Genomic DNA, 18,316 nt, shown 5'->3' on the forward strand with positions numbered 1-18,316 from the left:
GTGTGTGCGTGTGTGTGTGAGTGTTTTGAGACAGGGTCTCATTTTGTCGCTCAGGCTGGAGTTCAGAGGCATGATCCTGGCTCACTGCGACTTCTGTCTCCTAGGTTCAAGCAATTCTCCCACTTCAGCCTCTGGAGTAGCTGGGATCATGGGTGCACACCAGCATGCCCAGCTAATTTTTTTTTTTTTCTTTTTTCTGAGATGGAGTCTTGCTCTGTCGTCCAGGCTGGAGTGCAGTGGCGCCATCTTGGCTCACTGTAAGGTCCACCTCCTGGGTTCACACCATTCTCCTGCCTCAGCCTCCCGAGTAGCTGGGACTACAGGCGCCCGCCACCATGCTCGGCTAATTTTTTGTATATTTAGAAGAGATGGGGTTTCACTGTGTTAGCCAGGATGGCCTCGATCTCCTGACCTCATGATCTGCTCGCCTCAGCCTCCCAAAGTGCTGGGATTACAGGCATGAGCCATCACACCTGGCCCTTTTTTTTTTTTTTTTTTTTTCCCCGATAGAGGCGGGGTTTTACCATGTTGGCCAGGCTGGTCTCGAACTTCTGACCTCAGGTGCTCCGTCTGCCTTAGCCTTCCAAAGTGCTGGGATGACAGGTGTGAGCCATTACCTGACCTCATCTTGAATTGTAATCCCCACAATCCACATTTGTCGTGGGAGGCACCTGGTGGGAAATGATTGGATCATGGGGGCAGTTTCCCCATGCTGTTCTCCTGATAGTGAGTGAGTTCTCACGAGATCTGATGGTTTTATAAATGCTTGGCAAGTTTCTCCCTCTCTCGGTCGCTCTCCTGCCACCCTGTGAAGAGGTGCCTTCCACCTTGATTGTAAGTTTCCTGAGGCTTCCCCCAGCCATGTGGAACCGTAAGTCAATTAAAGCTCTTTTCTTTAATTACCCAGTCTCAGGTATTTCCTTACAGCAATGTGAGGACGGACTAATACAGTAACTAAATGTCTTTTTATTTTTTATTTATTTATTGAGACAGGGTCTCACTCTGTCACCCAGGCTGGAGTGCAGTGGCGCAATCTCAGCTCACTGCAATCTCCGCTTTCTGGGCTCAAGCAATTCTCCTGCCTCAGCTTCTGGAGGAGCTGGGATTACAGGTGGGCACTAGCATGCCTGGCTAATTTTTGTATTTTTAGTAGAAATGAGATTTCACTTTGTTGGCCAGGCTGGTCTCAAACTCCTGACCTCAGGTGATCTACCTGCCTCAGCCTCCCAAAGTGCTGGGATAATAGGCGTGAGTCACCACACCTGGCCTAAATAAATGTCCCTTTTTTTTTTTCTTCTTCTTCTTCTTTTTTTTTTTTTTTAGATGGAGTCTCCTCTGTCCAAGTGTCAAAGGCTGGAGTGCAGTAGCATGATCTCAGCTCACTGCAACCTCCACCTCCCAGGTTCAAGTGATTCTCCTGCCTCAGCCTCCCAGTTAGCTGGGATTACAGGTGTGAGCCACCGCACCAGGCTAATTTTTGTATTTTTGGTAGAGACGTGATTTCACCATGTTAGCCAGGCTGGTCTCAGACTCCCGAGTTCAGGCGATCCACCCACCTAGGTCTCCCGAAGTGTTGGGATTACAAGTGTGAGCCACCCCACTCAGCCTGAAAGAAACTAGGTCATGTCTCCAGTGCTGGATCCAAGTATCAATGGAATGAAAACACAAACGCAAGTAACAATGTAACAAGTCAAATGAATAAGTAAGATGAAAAGTTACAAAGAAAAACAATAAAGACCCAGCCATGAAATTAACAAATCCTAGGGACATTAACAAGCTCAAGGAAAATCGTGTTCTTAGAGGTGAATAACTGGCAGGCAATGATTCCGTAGTGTTTCATGCTCTGTGGGTAGAACTTAAAATCACTTTGTGAGGCCAGTGTGGTGGCTCACATCTGTAATCCCAGGGCTCCAGGAGGCTGAGGACGGAGGACCACTTGAGGCCAGGAGTTCGAGATCAGCCTAGGCAACACAATGAGACCCCATGTTTACAGAAAAAAAAAAATAATAATTATCTGGGCGTGGCACATGTCTGTAGTCCGAGCAACTCAGGAGGCTGAAGTGTCAGGATCGCTTGAGCCCAGGAGTTCCAGACCAACCTGGGCAACATGGTGAAACCCCCCATCGCTACAAAAAAAAATACAAAAATGCATTTTGGGAGCCCGAAGTGGGCGGATCATGAGGTCAAGAGATCAAGACCATTCTGGCCAACAGGGTGAAACCCCGTCTCTACCAAAAATACAAAAATTAGCCAGGCGTGGCGGCACGGGCCTCTAGTCCCAGTTACTCAGGAGGCTGAGGCAGGAGAATCACTTGAACTCGGGAGGCAGAGGTTGCAGTGAGCCAAGATCGTGCCACTGCACTCCAGCCTGGTGACAGAACGAGACTCCATCTCAAAAAAGAAAAAAAATACAAAAATGAGATGGGCGGGCTGGCGTGCACACCTGTAAGTCCAGCTACTTGGAGGCTAAGGTGGGAGGGTTGTTTGAGTACATGAGTTTGAGGCTGCAGTGAGCTATGATCATGCAACTACACTCTAGCCCAAGTGACAAACTGAGACTCTCTCTCAAAAAAAAAAAAAAAAAAAAAAAAATGTAGCCTCTCAAAGTTTCAAGTGCCACACTCGGGGCCCACATTGATGGCCCTGGAAGGCCCTTGGCTTGGTGAGGCTTGTGGCAGGGGTCCAGATGGCATTGTCAGGCATGTCCCTCTGACTCTGCACACAACACCCAGCACGGACCCCACCTGGTGGAGAATCCAAGCCTCTCTCCTTGAGAAGGGATGAACCAAGAGGCCCCGCCCACACTGCCAGCTGGCAGGAGACAACAGAGGCCTGATTTGAATTTGTCATTGTGTCCCCCAGAAAGAGTGAGAGAATAAAGCCCCTTGATCTTTTCAAGGGCCGGCCAGGCCCCAGAGCTGAGAGGCTGGCTGCATGGCATCCCCCGCCTCCCCACTAACCTGGATCTTACTGCAATCAACAAAAGGTGCTCATGGATTTTGGGCTAGGGTCTAGCATCTCTTGCTGTATGTCATGGGGATGTCAAGCTCCTGGTCCAGGAGTAGGTAAAGTCCTTGAGGGGTATCAGTGAAGCCACTGTCAGGGAAAGGGTCTTTTATGGGGTTGAACTGCATTCCCCCAAAAGAGATGTTGAAGTCCTAACCCCTAGGACCTCAGAATGTGACTTTATTTGGAAATACGGTCTTTACAGAAGTAAAGTTAAAATGAGGGCACTGGGTGGGTCCTGATCCAATATGATGGGTGTCCTTATACAAAGGGGAAATTTGAATACAGAGACAGACCCACGTAGAGGGAAGATGATGTGAAGAAGAGACACAGGGAGAAGGCAGCAGTCTGCAAACCAAGGAGTAGAGGCCTCAGAAGTAACCAATCCTGGACAGGTGTGGTGGCTCATGCCCATAATCCCAGCACTTTGGAAGGCCGAGGTGGGTGGATCACCTGAGGTCATAAGTTCAAGACCAGCCTGGCCAACATGGCAAAAACAATTTTTCTTTTCTTTTTTTTTTTTTTGGAGACAGAGTTTCACTCTTGTTGCCCAGGCTGGAGTGCAATAATGTGATCTCAGCTCACTGCGACCTCTGCCTCCCAGGATCAAGTGATTCTCCTGCCTCAGCCTCCCAAGTAGCTGGGATTGCCCACCACCGCCCACACCTGGCTAATTTTTTGTATTTTTTTTTAGTAGAGACAGGGTTTCTCCATGTTGGCTAGGCTAGTCTCAGACTCCTTACCTCAGGTGATCCACCCGCCTTGGCCTCCCAAAGGGCTGGAATTACAGGTGCGAGCCATCGCACCCAGCCAGGATTGGTTACTTCCAAGGCCTCGCTGCTTGGCTTGCAGACGGCTGCCTTCTCCTTGTATCTCTTCACATCATCTCCCCTCTATATGGGTCTGTCTCTGTCCAAATTTCCCCTTTGTATAAGGGACATCACCATCACCAATCATCCATATTTTAGAAATTTTTTTTTTAAATTTTATTTCATTTTAGAACATTTTTAACATTTTAATTTTAGAACATTTTAATCACCTGGAAAGAAACCTCAAAAGAATCCATTGCCTAATTCAAGATCATTAATATTTATTCCTCTGCATTCTTTCCTAAGAGTTTTATAGTTTAAGCTCTTACATTTAGGTCTATCATCCATGTTGAGTTGATTTTTGTATATGGTGTGAGGTGGGGGTTCAACTTCATTCTTTTACATGTGAATATGGAATTGTCCTGGCCCCACTTGTTGAAAAGACTATTCTTTTCCCACTGAATTGACAACTTGATGAAAATCGATTGACCATAGATATGAGGGTTTATTCTGCACTCTCAATTCTACCCCATTGATCTGTATGTCTATCCTTATGCCAGTATGTCATTGTCCTGGTTACAGTAGGTTTGTAATAAGTTTTGAAATTGGGAAATCCAAGTCTTCCAATTTTGTTCTTTTTCAAGATTGTTTTGGCTGTTCTAAGTTCCTTGAACATTTTCACATGAATTTTAGGATCAGCTTGCCAATTTCTGCAAAGAAGCTAACTGAAATTTTGATAGGGATTGGGTTGAATCTTTAGATCAATTTGGGGAGTATAGACATCTTAACAATATTATTCTTCCAATCCATGAGCATGGGATGTCTTTCCATTTATTTAAGTCTTCTTTAATCTTTCAACGTTTTGTTATTTTTATAGTATAAGTTTTGCACTTCTTTTGGAAATATATTCCTAAGTATTTTATTCTTTTTCATCAATTGTAAATAGAATTGGTTTCTTAATTTCATTTGGTTTGTTCATTGTCATTGCATAGGAAATACAATGGATTTTTGTGTATTGATTTCATATCTTGCTGCCTTGATGAATTCATTTACTAGTTTTAATAGCTTTTTAGTGGATCCCTTAGGATTTTCTACATGCAAAATGATGTCATGTGCAAATAGAGATAGTTCAATTTCTTCCTTTCCAATATGAATGCCTTTTATTTTATTTTCTCGCCTAGTTGCCTGGTTATAGGTTTCAGTACAATGTTGAATAGAAGTGGTGGGAGGGAGCATTCTCATCTTGTTCCTGATCTTAGAGGGAAAACATCCAGTCTTTCACCATAAAGTATGATATTGACTGTAGATACCTTTTATTAGGTTGAGAAAGTTTCATTCTATGCCTAGTTTGTTGAGTGTTTTACTAACCCATGCCTCCCCAAATCCTCCAACACTTACCCAATCAGCTAAATCAGGGGACCGCCAAGTGAACCCCAAATGGAGCCCAGCACAGAGCAGGTGTACAGCAAATAGGATGTTCCTATTTGCTCCTCTTCTCTTTGGTGTTTGAAGGAATTTGCGGGGAGAAAGAGACAGAGAGAGGAGCAGAGAGAAAAACATTAAATTTGAAGTAATGTGTAATGATAGTGGAATCTCTGGCATAGGCGAAGTTTAGGGGAGATGTTTTGGACCTGTCTCACAGGAATTTAAGACTGAGTTCTTTGCAGACAATCCTGAACTTGGCATGAAGAGTCCTGTTTGTACACAGTGATGGGCGGCTGATGGTTCCCTTGGAGTTATCTCAACAAAACCACAATGGAGCTAATTACCAGGTTCTGGGAGACTCCTAGGCAGAGGTTGGTCTGGCAGAAAAGGAAGAGGAGGGTGGGAGAGTGGGAAGAGCCCCGCCCCCCCCCACAACTCTCCTGAAGAAGCAGCAAATGTTCATTGACTGAACTTTTCACCCAACAATGACTCACACCCTCAGTGTGTGTGTGCCAGTCACCACGTCAGCAGACAGGAAAGAGACCCAGAACCCACCATGCCCTACCTCCCAATCTGAGTGTTTTTCACGGTGTGGAACTTGGAGGGTTGAGCCATGCCCCTGGGGACAACATTCTCTCCTCGGTTCTCTTCAAGCCTTGGCCTGCAGGAAGGCTTAGTTAGCTTGGCGCTGTTGTGTCTTTAACACCTTTCTAACACATGTCAATTTCCTGGGGCTGTCCAGAGGCTGCAACAGCATCAGACTAGAATGTTCTGTTCTTGGCTTGACTGCACACAGTGGCTCATGCCTATAATCCCGTCACTTTGGGAGGGGGAGGTGGGAGGGTCATTTAAGCCCAGGAGTTCAAGACCAGGCCAGGTAACATAGGGAGAGCCTGTCTCTACAAAAAAATTAAAAATTAGCCAGGTGTAGTGGTCTGTGCCTGGCGTCCCAGCTACCTGGGTAGCTGTGCTGGGAGGATCACTTGAGTCCCAGGAGGTTGAGGCTGCGGTGAGCTGTGATTGTGCCATTGCACTCCATCCTGGGTAACAGAGTGAAGCCCTGTCTTGGAAAAAAAAAAAAAAAAAAGAATTATATAATTTTCTGTTCTTGTTGTATTGACTTGTATGATCATCTTTTGTTTCTGGCTAGGGAACCATAGTTTTCTCATTTACAGGGAACACATTTTTTTTTTTTCTTTAGACAGAGTTACTTTCTTATTACCCAGACCGGAGTGCAATGGCACAATCTCAGCTCACTGCAACCTCCGCCCACCAGGTTCAAGCAATTCTTCTGCCCCAGCCTCCCAAATAGCTGGGATTATAGGCACCTACCACCACTCCTGGCTATTTTTTTGTATTTTTAGTAGACACAGGGTTTTACCATGTTGGCCAGGCTGGTCTTGAACTCCTGGCCTCAGGTGATCTGCCCACCTTGGCCTCCCAAAGTGCTAGGATTATAGGTGTGAGCCATCGCGCCCAGCCTACAGAGACCACACTTATTGGACAATCCTCTCTTGAGTCTGTACCTGGTAGCAGGTGGTTGACATAGTGTGATTCATTTCACCCTCCAGACAGCCCTAAGGAACCAAGATTATTATTATTCCCATTTACAGACAGGCAAACTGAGGCACAGCTAGAGTAGGGAGACACACAGGAAACAAGCAAAATGGCCAAAATATAAAATCATTTCAAATCATGATAAATAATCTGATACTGAGGTGAAGATGATCATACGGCCACCTCAGTGAGATGGTCTGGGAGGGTCTCCCAGAGACTCAAAGAGCAACGAGGAACACCTGGCTTTCAGAGAAGCAGGAGGAACAGCATCCTGGTCAGAGGGAACAGAGGGTGCAAAGGTTCTGTGGCAGGACCTTACCTGGTGTGTTAGAGGCATAGCAAGGGGACCCGAGTGGCTGGAGCAGAGTGAACAAGGGTGAGAGAGGGAGGAGGGGAGGGTAGGGAGGGGAAGGGGGTAGGTTATGCAGAGCTTGGTAAGCTGTGGGAAGATCTTAAGCTTTTACTCTAAGTGAGATATTTCCTATCTCCTCCCAGCACCGTTAACTCCAGGAATTTTTGCTCTGTTACCCAGGCTGGAGTGCAGTGGCATGATTAGAATTCACTGCAGCCTCAACCTCTCGCATCCAAGCGATCCTCCTACCTCAACCTCCCAGGTAGCTGGGATCACAGATGTGCACCACCATGCCCAGCTAACTTCTAAAACTTTTTGTAGAGACAGGGTCTCCCTGTGTTGCCCAGGCTAGTCCCAGATACCTGGGCTCAAGCCATCCTCCCGTCTCAGCCTCCTAAAGTGCTGGGCCAAAGGGCCCAGCCAACTCCAGGGATTTTAGACTGTTTCGTTTACTTCTGTTGTCCACAGCACTTCAAACAACCTGGGAGGGGGGCCGAATGCATGGCCTGAATGGATGGGTTTCCCAAGCACATGCTAGAATGTTTTTTTGCTATTGTTGTTGTTTTGAGACAAAGTCTCACTCGGTTGCCAGGATGGAGTGCAGTGGCTCTCAGCTCACTACCACCTCTGCCTCCTGGGTAGAAGCAATCCTCCTGTCTTCTGAGTAGGTGGGACTACAGGCACGCACCGCCATGCCTAGCTAATTTTTGTATTTTTAGTAGAGACGGGGTTTCACCATGTTAGCCAGGCTGATCTCAAACTCCTGAACTCAGGCAATCCACCTGCCTCGGCCTCTCAAAGTGCTGGGATTACAGGCATAAGCCACTGCACCAGGCCAATGTATTTTTTGTTTGAGAAGAAGTCTCACTCTGTTGCCCAGGCTGGAATGCAGTGGTGTGATCTCGGCTCACTGCAACCTCCACCTCCTGGGTTCAAGCAATTCTCCTGCCTCGGCCTCCTGAGTAGCTGGGATTACAGGCACATACCATCACACCTGGCTAATTTTTGTATTTTTAGTAGAGAAAGGGTTTTGCCATGTTGGCCAGGCTGGTCTCGAACTCCTGACCTCAAGTGATCCACCTGTCCTGGTCTCCCAAAGTGCTGGGATTACTGGCGTGAGCCACGGCACCCGGCTGCCACAATGCATTTTAAATCTGTTTTCTTCAACTGCTCACAAAATCCCTCAGAGGTACAAGTGGTTGTCCTCCTTTTCTAGATGGGGACAGCTAGGCTCATAGTGTTGCGGCCACTTGTTCAAGGTCACTCCCCAAATAGGTCACTGGGCTAGGGTTCATGCCACGATCAACCCCTCTACGATCGGCCATCTCATTTTACTGCGTCTCCACCAATTATGCAAGGCTTGAGCACCCACTGTGCGTGAGAAACCACGCTAAGCATTTTGTGCACAGACCGCCCCATTTGATCCTTCAAAATGCGATCATATTCCCATTGCTTGGATGAGGAAACTGAGGCCAGATTGTAGACAGTCAGGTCAGGGTCACCCTGCCAGGAAGAAAAACAAAGTAGGCTCTGCAAACCTGGCCGCTGCACTGGCCGCTGGGAAACTCCAAGCTTAATTTAGGTTCCTTGTTAAATTATTCATTATCTCCTCTCTCTTCTCCTGTTTATGACTTCCGCCTTATCGTTTTGTTCCCCGGGTTAATGCTTTTTGTTTATCTGCATCTTTGGCCCGGAATGAATGAATCAACAATTTTGGAGGAAAAAAAAAAAAGCCAATTCTAAAGTTGGGTTCCTCTGTTGGGCACCTTCTCCAAATATGTGCCTTGAGGAAATAAATGCTTTCGACATGATCAAAACACAAGGACTGATGTGCAATCTTGTTTGGTGGCTGTGAGCCCTCCAACCCCTGTACCTTTGTCAATATACCCCTTTTATTTTTTACTTCTGCCTTTTTTTTTTTTTTAGGTGGAGTCTCACTCTGTCACCCAGGCTGGAGTGTGCAGTGACGTGATCTCGGCTCAGTGCAACCTTCACCTCCTGGGTTCAAGCGTTTCTTCTGCCCCAGTCTCCCAAGTAGCTGAGACTACAGGCACCTGCCACCACGTCCAGCTAATTTTTGTATTTTTAGTAGAGATGGGGTTTTGCCATGTCAGCCAGCCTGGTCTTGAACTCCTGATCTCAAGTGATCTGCCCACCCCGGCTTCCCAAAGTGCTAGGATTACAGGCGTGAGTCACTGGGCCCAGCCTCTTTTTTCTTATTATTCCATCTTCAGGCACCAATGGCAGCCAGGCAGCCACATTACAGCAATTCATCATCACACCCTCCTTGGGAGCAGGGGCTACCTTGCCCCATTTTACAGATAAGAGCCGAGATCCAGAGGCAAATCCATTCTACAGATGGGGAAAGTGAGGCTCAGGGTCTCATGCAGCAAGTCAGTGTTTTAGCTGGGTTCCAGCTATGGCTCGTCCTGACTCCAGGGCAGCAGGGAATGGTAATTAGGCGAGACCTGTGTAAAGTGCTTACTCTATAGGAAGTGCTCCATCATCCATTCATTCCTGCACATAGGGATCCCTGGAGCCACACTGTAGTGTAACTAGAATAAAAACGGGATAATGGGACCGGGCGCAGTGGCTCACGCCTGTAATCCCAGCACTTTGGGAGACTGAGGCGGACGGATCACCTGAGGTCAGGAGTTCAAGACCAACCTGGCCAGCATGGTGAAACCCCGTCTCTAACAAAAATACAAAAGTAGCCAGGCGTGATGACAGCACGCCTGTAATTCCAGCTACTCAGGAGGTTGAGACAGGAGAATCGCTTGAATCCGGGAGGCGGAGGTGGCAGTGAGCCGCGATTGTGCCACTGCACTCCAGCCTGGGCGACAGAGTGAGACTCTGACTCAAAAACAAACAAACAAACAACAACAACAAAACGGGATAATGGGATAGAGTGGAGTGGGGCGTGGCTGGTAGCTGTTGTCAGGGAGGGCTTCTCCCAGGCGCTGCTTATCTGAGCAGAAACTGGGAAGATGAGAAGGAGATGATTTTGGATGCTCAAGTTAGAGGAACTGTAAGAAGCTGGCTGAGGTGGGAGGATCACCTGAGCCCAACTACTCAGGAGGCTGAGGCGGGAGGATCACCTGAGCCCAACTACTCAGGAGGTTGAGGCGGGAGGATCACCTGAGCCCAACTACTCAGGAGGTTGAGGCAGGAGGATCACCTGAGCCCAGGAGTTTGAAGCTGCAGTGAGCTATGATCATACCACTATACTGAGGCCTGGGTGTCAGACCTCATCTCTTAAAAAGACAAGAAGGAGTAGCTGGTTTTGCTGGAGCATTGACATGGCCAGGGGGAGGGGACAGGGTAGTGGGCGCTAATGTGAAACGGCGAGCTGCAGAGACGAGGTTGGATTTTATTCCAAGGACACTAGGGAGCTCTGGCAGAGTTTAGAGCAGCACACAGAAAGTGCCATGCCCTTTGCACCCAGGACGCTGGGGCTCCCGCACGGACAGTAGCCCGAGGGGCCCTTCCCGCCGCCACCACCAACACTACCGCCGCCCACGTGTCCCGCGAAGCCCAGGGCCCCACGTGCTCCCGCGGCCCTTTGAACACCCCGGGGCCACGTGACCGCGCCGCGCCGTCCCATTGGCCGGGGGGCGTGGCAGCCGCGCGGCTGCGCAGTGACGCGCCCGGGCCGGCCCTGCCCCCGACCCGGCAGCGGCGGCGGCGGCGGCGCTGGCGGAAGGGATGACGTCACCGGCTGGGGGGGCGCGCGAGCCGGCGCGAGGGGAGCGCGAGCCGCAGTGAGTGTCCTCGCGCCGCCCGCCCGGCAGCCCGGCCGGCGCGCGCACGCCGCGAGCCGCTGGCGCTCGGGCTCCGCTCGGATTCCATGCAACAGCCAGGATGTGAAGCGGGGCAGAGCCGGGGGAGCCCAGCCCAGCCAGCCTCCAGGTAAAGCCAAAAAAAAAAAAAAAAAAAAAATCATGGATTCGAGGAAAAAAAAATGCAGGCGCTCCAAGGGGGGTCTCGGAGGCAGCTGAGTGGGCAGCGCGCCGGCTTTGTGCCGGGGAAGCCTGCACGGCCATTGTGCTCGGAGGATGCTCGGCTGCAGCCGGTTGCACGCCCAGCCCCTGCGCCCCGGGAGCTGAGCCCGGACAATGCCCCGAGGGGCTGGGCCGGGACCGCGCTGGGGGCACTCGGCGGGCGGGGCTGGGGGGCTTCGCCCGCGGCGTGGGAGGGGGCTGGGCTGGAAGCGCCCGAAGCGCGGTGTTGGAAGCTGCCCAGCGCCGCCGGCTGCACCACCCCGGGCTGCGGGCGGGGCAGAGGCGCGGAGGGGGGCGCGCGTGTGTGCGGAGCGGGTGCCGGCCCCGGCGGCGTCCGGCCTGGGTCCCCGGGCGGGTCCTGGAGGCAGGGGGCGCTGTGCCGGGGGATCGGGGTCGTGCAGGCGCCCCGGAGCGGAGAGGAGCCGGGACGGGTGGCTGGAGGCGGGGTGGCTCCAGGGCTGCTGCGCCCGCCGCCTTTCCTCTCCGGGTCCCCCTCCCCTGGAGACCCCCGAGTCTACGCCGTCTCCCCTGGCACACTCCGGGCCCTGTCGTTGCCTTATGGGAGGTCGCCCCTCCGGCACTCGGGCCTTGCCCCACCCTTTTGCGGCCCCGGCGCCCCCTTCCAGCGCCCCCACCCAGGGGCGAGCCTCAGCCCCCAGCCCCAGGGGCTCTGGCGGGCAGACGCGCACGCCCAGCACCCTAGTCTCCCCTCCACGCTGGGGGCCCCGTGGGGATCCCAAGAGTGGGGAAGCCGCCCCTGGAGCCGCCAGCCCCGCGGGTTCCGCACGCTCCGGGAGCCCCCTGGGGGCTGCGGGGGGGGAGGGGCGGTGACGTCATCCCGGGGGCGGGGCCGCCGGCACCGGGTTAAAGGGGGCGCGGGGCGTGCCCTGAGGGGAGCCCCCCAGGTTAGAGTGCCCGCGCCGCCGTGGGTGCGAGGGTTCGGCCAGGCTGCGGCCAAGTTCACCGCTCTTTATGGGAATCTCCTAAAATTGAGATCCTCCCCTTCGGACCTCCCCCTACAAATCCTGGACATTTCCCAGCAATTCCCCCCCTTCCCAAATTGGGGAACTCCCCTTCGGCCGCTTTCTCTCCAGGATCCTCATATCAGGGAACCTTTCCCACAAACTGGGATTCTTTTTTTCAACCACACCCCCCGCCCCAAATCTGGGACCTCCTTCTTCGGTTGACCCTCTTTCCCCAATCTCACATCGTCTTCTCGTGGTTCCCTAAATATGCAGCTTCCCAGAACGTTTCTTCCTCTGCAACCCTTCCTTAAATCCAGCTACCTCTTGGGACCTCATCCCCCAAATTAACAACCCTCCCAGCGCATCATGGGGGTGCCTTGCCTCCCCCTTCTGGGCTCAGCTGGGATTCCCCTGCCCCCCGTCACAATCGAGGGGAGCCCCCTTCTGAGCATGGGTCCCTTCTGCCTCTGGCCGAGCCCCTAAAAACACATCCCGGCAGCCGAAGCTGGTGAAGCGGGTGTCCGAGGTGTCCGAGTCCCGGCTGAGCAGTAGGGATACACCTAGAAGCCAGAGGAGGCAGGAAGACCCCTAGGGTCCCAAGGACAGGGACCCACCCGCTCCGGGCTCCCCTCCGCCACCACGCGGACTTTGGCTGCTGGGATTCTGGCCTCCTCTGGTTGCCCCCCTATAGCTGCTGTCCTTGGGGTGCAGGGGGTGACGGCGCCTCTTTGTCTGGGGCGCCCTTCTTCCCTCTCTCTGCCACTTTCCGCCCGGGAGAAGGGAGCCAGCCCGCGCCTCTGCTCCTGCGATACCAGCGGCAGCTGCTGGAGCGTTTATTAATGGCCCAGGGACTTGGTCGAATCTGCCATTTGCATAAGTCCCCTCCCCCTCCCAGGGTCCCTTCCTTTGTGCCCCCTCCCCCTGCCAATCGCGCCTGCCTTCTGTCCCTCTGCTCTTCTTTCTCTGCCAGCTGATATTTTGGCAGTGGAAGGCAGGCAGCTGGGGCTGGGGGCGGCTACTTCCCGCCCCCAAATCCCACAGCCCCCCAGCTTGGGCCTGAGCCCCCTCCTGGGAACCCCCCCACCCCGCTGCCCTCCACAAAGCCTTCCGTGGGGCATCTCTTTCTGGCTGGCAGACTGGCGGTGTCTTCATTCTTCCCCTCCAGAAAGCAGGGTCCTGCCCTGTTCCCCAGGCCCGGGGACACCTTCATCATGACGATGCACTTCTGCGTGGGGGCCAGGCCTCCCAGCCCCCGGGGGGGTCACCACCCGCCATACTCATCACCCTGAGAGTTGTTCTAATTGGGCTTAGGCAAACAAAACGTCGCGGGAGACCCAGGCTGCCTGGTGAGCTCACGCACTTTTCTATTTCTGCCACCCTGGCCAATGACATTGCCCCTAACCCCCCAGGGGGTGACAGAGACTGGTACTGTCAGTGGCCGTCCGGAGATGCTGTCCCGAGAGGCGGTGGACTGGCCCCCTCCCCACTCCCCGCAGGAGATGGGTGACAGGTCATTTTGGTGTGGCCCGGCTGTGGCGCTGGAGGGTGCTACTGGTTGGCAGGTCAGCTCTGGGCACGATTTCCTCCTCTCCAGGAAACCTTGAGAGCCTCTGAAGTCTGCCTGTGGTGGCGACGGAGAAGGGGACATTCAAACCCCAGGTTCCTGCCTGCTGGCAGCAGAGAAAAAAAAAAAATCACTCCTTATACCCCGGTTGAGCGTTCAGTGCGCCTTTTTTTCCTGCCTCACAGGGGATTTCAGGCGTTGTCAAGTGTCCATGGACCCTGCTTGGAGACACAAGTCCATTTTCCCCCAACTTCCACCGTGGACCGGGGGAAGCTTCGTGGATGCCAGGGATTTCGTGGTAGCATCTGGGTGGGCAGACCTGGAGCCATCACTGTGCACCCATTTTTTTCTTCTTTGAGTTGCACAGAGCCTGGGGCTCTGCCTGGGTTTCCCCAGACCTGGTACCAGTCTGGAAGCAAATCCATCTCTGCTCATCAGACGTCGTTCTGGGAGGTGACTTGGTTTCCCCTTCTGCCTTTGGGGTTGGCATTGAACAGCGGTTCGCAGATGTCTGAGGGCAGTGCACACCTCTGCTTGCCAAGACGGGGAGACCTGTGGCTTTGCTGATTATTCCAGCAGCTGCATGGCCCCAAGACGATAGTTAGCGGGGTGGCCAGAGAGGGACGGGCAGGGACGGTGTGACTTGGTGGCGCGACGTGGCATTTCTACCCGAGCACCCCGTGGCCCCGCGTTCACCTGCTTTCTGTGACAGTGCAGCCGCCGTGTGCGTGGGGGAAGAAGCGGGGCGTGGAGAGAGTTCGGGATGGGGGCGAGCGGGAGGGAAAACCCTAAAAATAAAAAGGGATATTTTTAAACCCAGCGGGTTTGGGGGATAATTGACAAAGCTTAATGTTTTTCGGCTGAGAGCAATTCCTTCCCCCTGCTACCCATTAGGCTCCATTTGTGGAGTCGGTCGGAGCCACGGGAAGATCTTGAGATGAGCTTTAGGTCTGGCGGGCACAGTGGCGACTGCTGTGGTCCCCTTCTGGGAGGGTCTCGTGCTTTCTGGAAGGAGGCAGGGGTCCCAGAAAGGGGCAGTCCCCGGCTGTCCTCTGCATCCAGGGTAGGCTCCTGGCTCACCTTCCAATGGGTGGGCATCCTCTTAGAATTTGCAAGGAGGATGAGAACCCCTCTCAGGCAAAGCCTGTGCAGGTTGCCCTTCCTCCGTCCTTCCCTGCGGCAAAAGATGCCCAGGGAGGGGAATTTGAAGAGAGACCCCCCACTCCGCCCCACCCTCCAACCGCTCACCAGGCTCAGCCTCTGGAGGGGACAGGAGGAGAGGAGATTAAGACGTAACTGCTGTTCCTCGCAGGATTCGTGTGGCAAGCTGATACAAAACAAAACAAAGCATAAAAACCAAAAATTCACCACAGGTTCACGGACAAAGGCACCTGTCGGGGGTTTGAAGGTTCGAGGGCTTTTCAGACTGAATTTTGTCATCTTCACACCTTACCTTGGTCTGGAATCAGAAAGCTGCCGGCTTTCAGCTTGTGGCTTGCAGGGCAGAGGAGAGGGGGTGCCAGAAGGAGGTTGAGGCTCAAATGCATGTCATTTTATCTCCAGGTGACATTCTGAATTGAGGAAGGGGGACCGCGGAGAGAGGAAGTGAGGCATAGGGGAGGTGATCGAGAGAAAGGGTGGCTGTTGTCTCACGCAGAGAGTGGCAGCCCCAAAATGTCTGGGAAACAGGTGACACCCGGGTCTCTCTAACCCTGAGGTTCAAGAATGTGAAGTGTGTGGTTTCCCCCCGCCCCCACCTTTTCCTTTGAGGAAAGAAAAGACTCTCAACCAAAAAGGGAAGGGGGAAAAAAAAAAACCCGACGTACCATTTCTGTCTTGTCTCTGGCTGATATTTGAGAAGCGCTGGGGAGGGGGTTGTGTGTGGGGAATTTGAAAAATCAATTGGCTTACACTTCTGCAAAGGCGAAAATTAACGGGTAGGAGTGATTCACGGGCAGGCCCTCCACTTTCACATCGCTTTATTTTTGTCTCTCTCTCTCTCTCTCTCTTTTTTTTTTTTCCTTCTCCTCCCCCGTGGAGCTGCCCGTCCCCCAACATCGTGGCCTGGCCAGACTGGACCTGGGGGCTGGTGCTATTCTGGGCTAGCCGTGGAATCCCCTCTTCTGTTCCCCGGAATGAAGGCACCCTCAGCACCCCGCGGAGGCCGAGGGGATTCCACACCTGAAAATAAACCCAGGTTTTTGTGTGGCTTCCTGTTTCCTTCTGATTCCCGTGGATCCCACCATGGGTGGGGGTTCAGAGCTTGGATTTTGGGATCATGGGGACGCCCTCCTCCCGTCCCCATCTCCGTAACTGGGACTGGATCACAAATGTCCCGTTTCGTGGGGACAGGTTTCGTCTCGTACTCTACGTTACCTGGGTGGCTGCTGCTTTTCAGTTGTTTTTGATCTTTGCTGTAAGCTCCTTGTAGGAAGGGCCAGGTGTCTCTTCCTCCCACCTGGAGAACTGAAAATTCCCCTTTTTCTCCTAGATCTCGCCTGCCTGCCTTCCTTCCTCCCTGGGTGACTTCCCCTCTGTCCTTTCAGTTCGTGCAGGAGCTTCCTCACTTACTAAATGAGGTTACCCCTCTGGGTTCCAGGTCAGAGCCCTGACTTGAGCCATCCGCCTCACTTCAGCTGGGCAAACTAGGGCGGGTTGCCTGACCTCTCTGCGTTCTCTCATCTCTAAGATCAGTACAGTTGCAGTCCGCGTTGCGGCGAGCCTTGACATGAGATGCTCTGGGTAACACACCTCCCCTGGCTCTCAACGCATCCGCTGTCAGTCGCATGCATCCATCCTTCCGCTCCTGGACGCCCAGATGGGTATCCGGTGTGGCTGAGAAGCCACGGCTCTGGAAGCCTGGGACCCTCAGATGAGGCAGGCTATGGGGAGAGAGGCTGGGAGGATGGCCCATCGTCGCGCTGTCACATGGGTAATTGAGAGTTAGTGGAAATTCAGGGGTTCTGGGGAAGCGAGGTTGGCGCGTCTGTGTGTGTATAATTTAATGCCGCTTATAATTAACCCCCGTGATCAGCAAATGAGGGGATGTCGGGGGGGATAATAACAGCTGCTCCGACTTATTTAGAGTTGGCGCCCTGTGCCAGGCCCTTTGCTAAGTAAGCAAGTCAGTAGCATCCTCGTCTCCTCCAACCTGCCATCCCCTGTCAGCGGAGTTGCTGTGATCTGAGCCCTATTTTGCAGAGAGGGAAAATGAAGCACAGAGAGGGGCCTCCACTGGCCGGAGGTCACTTCACACAGCCCACAAGCCGTTGGATACCACAACCTGGATTCCTTAACGCCTGGAAGGAGCTCTGCCCCATTGTCAGGGATGTTTGTTTGGACAGCAGGTCCGTCTGCTGGGGGGCCATCTGAATCGCTACAGAGACACCCCCCAGCACACACCCCAGGGCTCTCGACTGCCTTTTCTTGGAGGTTAAGAGCAAGGACACTGGACTGAGGCTGCGTGAGGTTCAAATCCCGGCTCTGCCCACTTGTTGGCTGTGTGACCTGGGGCAAGTTGCTCAACCTCTCTGTGCTTCCATTTCCCTCATCTGTCTAATGAGAAGAGTAGCAGTGCCCACCTTGAGGGATGGTTAGGAGGAAGAAATGAGTTAACGTGTGTAAGCACAGATTCAGAACGGCACGTAGAAAGTGGCCGCTGCCTCTGCTGCTGTTTTTGTTTTTTTTTTTTTTGTTGTTTGTTTTTTTTTTTTGAGACGTTTCCTCGGTCACCCACCCTGGCTGGCGTTGAGTGGCCGGGTCTCAGCCCACTGCAAGCTCCGCCTCCCGGGTTCACGCCATTCTCCTGCCTCGGCCTCCCAAGTAGCTGGGACTACAGGCACCTGCCACCTCGCCCGGCTAGTTTTTTTGTATTTTTTAGTAGAGACGGGGTTTCACCGTGTTAGCCAGGATGGTCTTGATCTCCTGACCTCGTGATCCGCCCGACTCGGCCTCCCAAAGTGCTGGGATTACAGGCTTGAGCCACCGCGCCCGGCCTGTTTTTGTTATTTTTGACAACATGGTAGCTACATTGATATGTTGAAGGACCTGCCCCAGAGGGGCTCTCCAGTGTCTGCGCCCGCCCCGCTACCCCGCCCTCAGCCCCCAGATGGGGTCCAGCACCGGGGAGATGTCAGGATGACTCAGCCACTGCAAACTGGGGCGTTCCCCTTCGCTGGCTGCTTAATCAAGGCCGTCCCACTTCTGCGGCAGGACTGGGCACCTGGCGGGAGCTGAACCATGGGGGGCCCGGATGGTGGACAGGAAGGACACGTGGCTGCCTTGGGAGCTCTGGGCACTCCAGAAACCCCAAATGTGGCTCGCAACTTCCACAGCCGCTGGTGGGCCCAAGTGATCACCAAAGGGGGGAATGTGGGGGGCATTTGGGGCTTTGACAGCAGTCATTTAAGGGGCACTCAGGAAAGTGATCGGTTGAAAGCATTGTGTGCGAGCGAGCATACATGCGTTCATTCATTCACCAGTGCATTCATTTGTTCCATCAGGATTTGCTGGAAACCTGCTGCTGAGGAACTTGGGAGCCAGAATCTAAGCAGGTGTGGGGCCTTGGGCTAGTAATAAAGCTGTTCTGTGCCTCAGTTTCCTGATCTGTAAAATGGGTACTTTGACATTGCATCATG

The 18,316-nt window shown here is 52.9% G+C and overlaps 1 protein-coding gene and 1 long non-coding RNA gene across 6 annotated transcripts in view; one reads left to right on the forward strand and one right to left on the reverse strand.

Moving 5' to 3' along the window:
* The first annotated feature begins 10,909 nt into the window (after window positions 1-10,909).
* Window positions 10,910-18,316, forward strand: part of PTPRS (protein tyrosine phosphatase receptor type S) — a 138,044-nt gene continuing 130,637 nt past the window's right edge. For 3 of the 5 annotated variants that reach the window (XM_009193249.4, XM_003914711.5, XM_009193250.4), the window contains exon 1: window positions 10,910-11,058. The gene's annotated coding sequence lies outside the window, so the exon portion shown is untranslated. The remainder of the gene's footprint in view (window positions 11,059-18,316) is intronic. The other 2 variants (XM_031660089.1, XM_009193240.4) reach the window with 2 other exon arrangements.
* LOC108583227 lies at window positions 13,456-15,258 on the reverse strand. Its single transcript, XR_001897590.3, has 3 exons — window positions 15,133-15,258; window positions 14,928-15,006; window positions 13,456-14,467 (listed from the first exon to the last, which is right to left on the reverse strand). It is a non-coding gene; the product is annotated as an uncharacterized LOC108583227 (long non-coding RNA).

The sequence above is a fragment of the Papio anubis genome, chromosome 20, assembly GCF_008728515.1.
Source record: "Papio anubis isolate 15944 chromosome 20, Panubis1.0, whole genome shotgun sequence".
Lineage (NCBI taxonomy): Eukaryota > Metazoa > Chordata > Mammalia > Primates > Cercopithecidae > Papio > Papio anubis.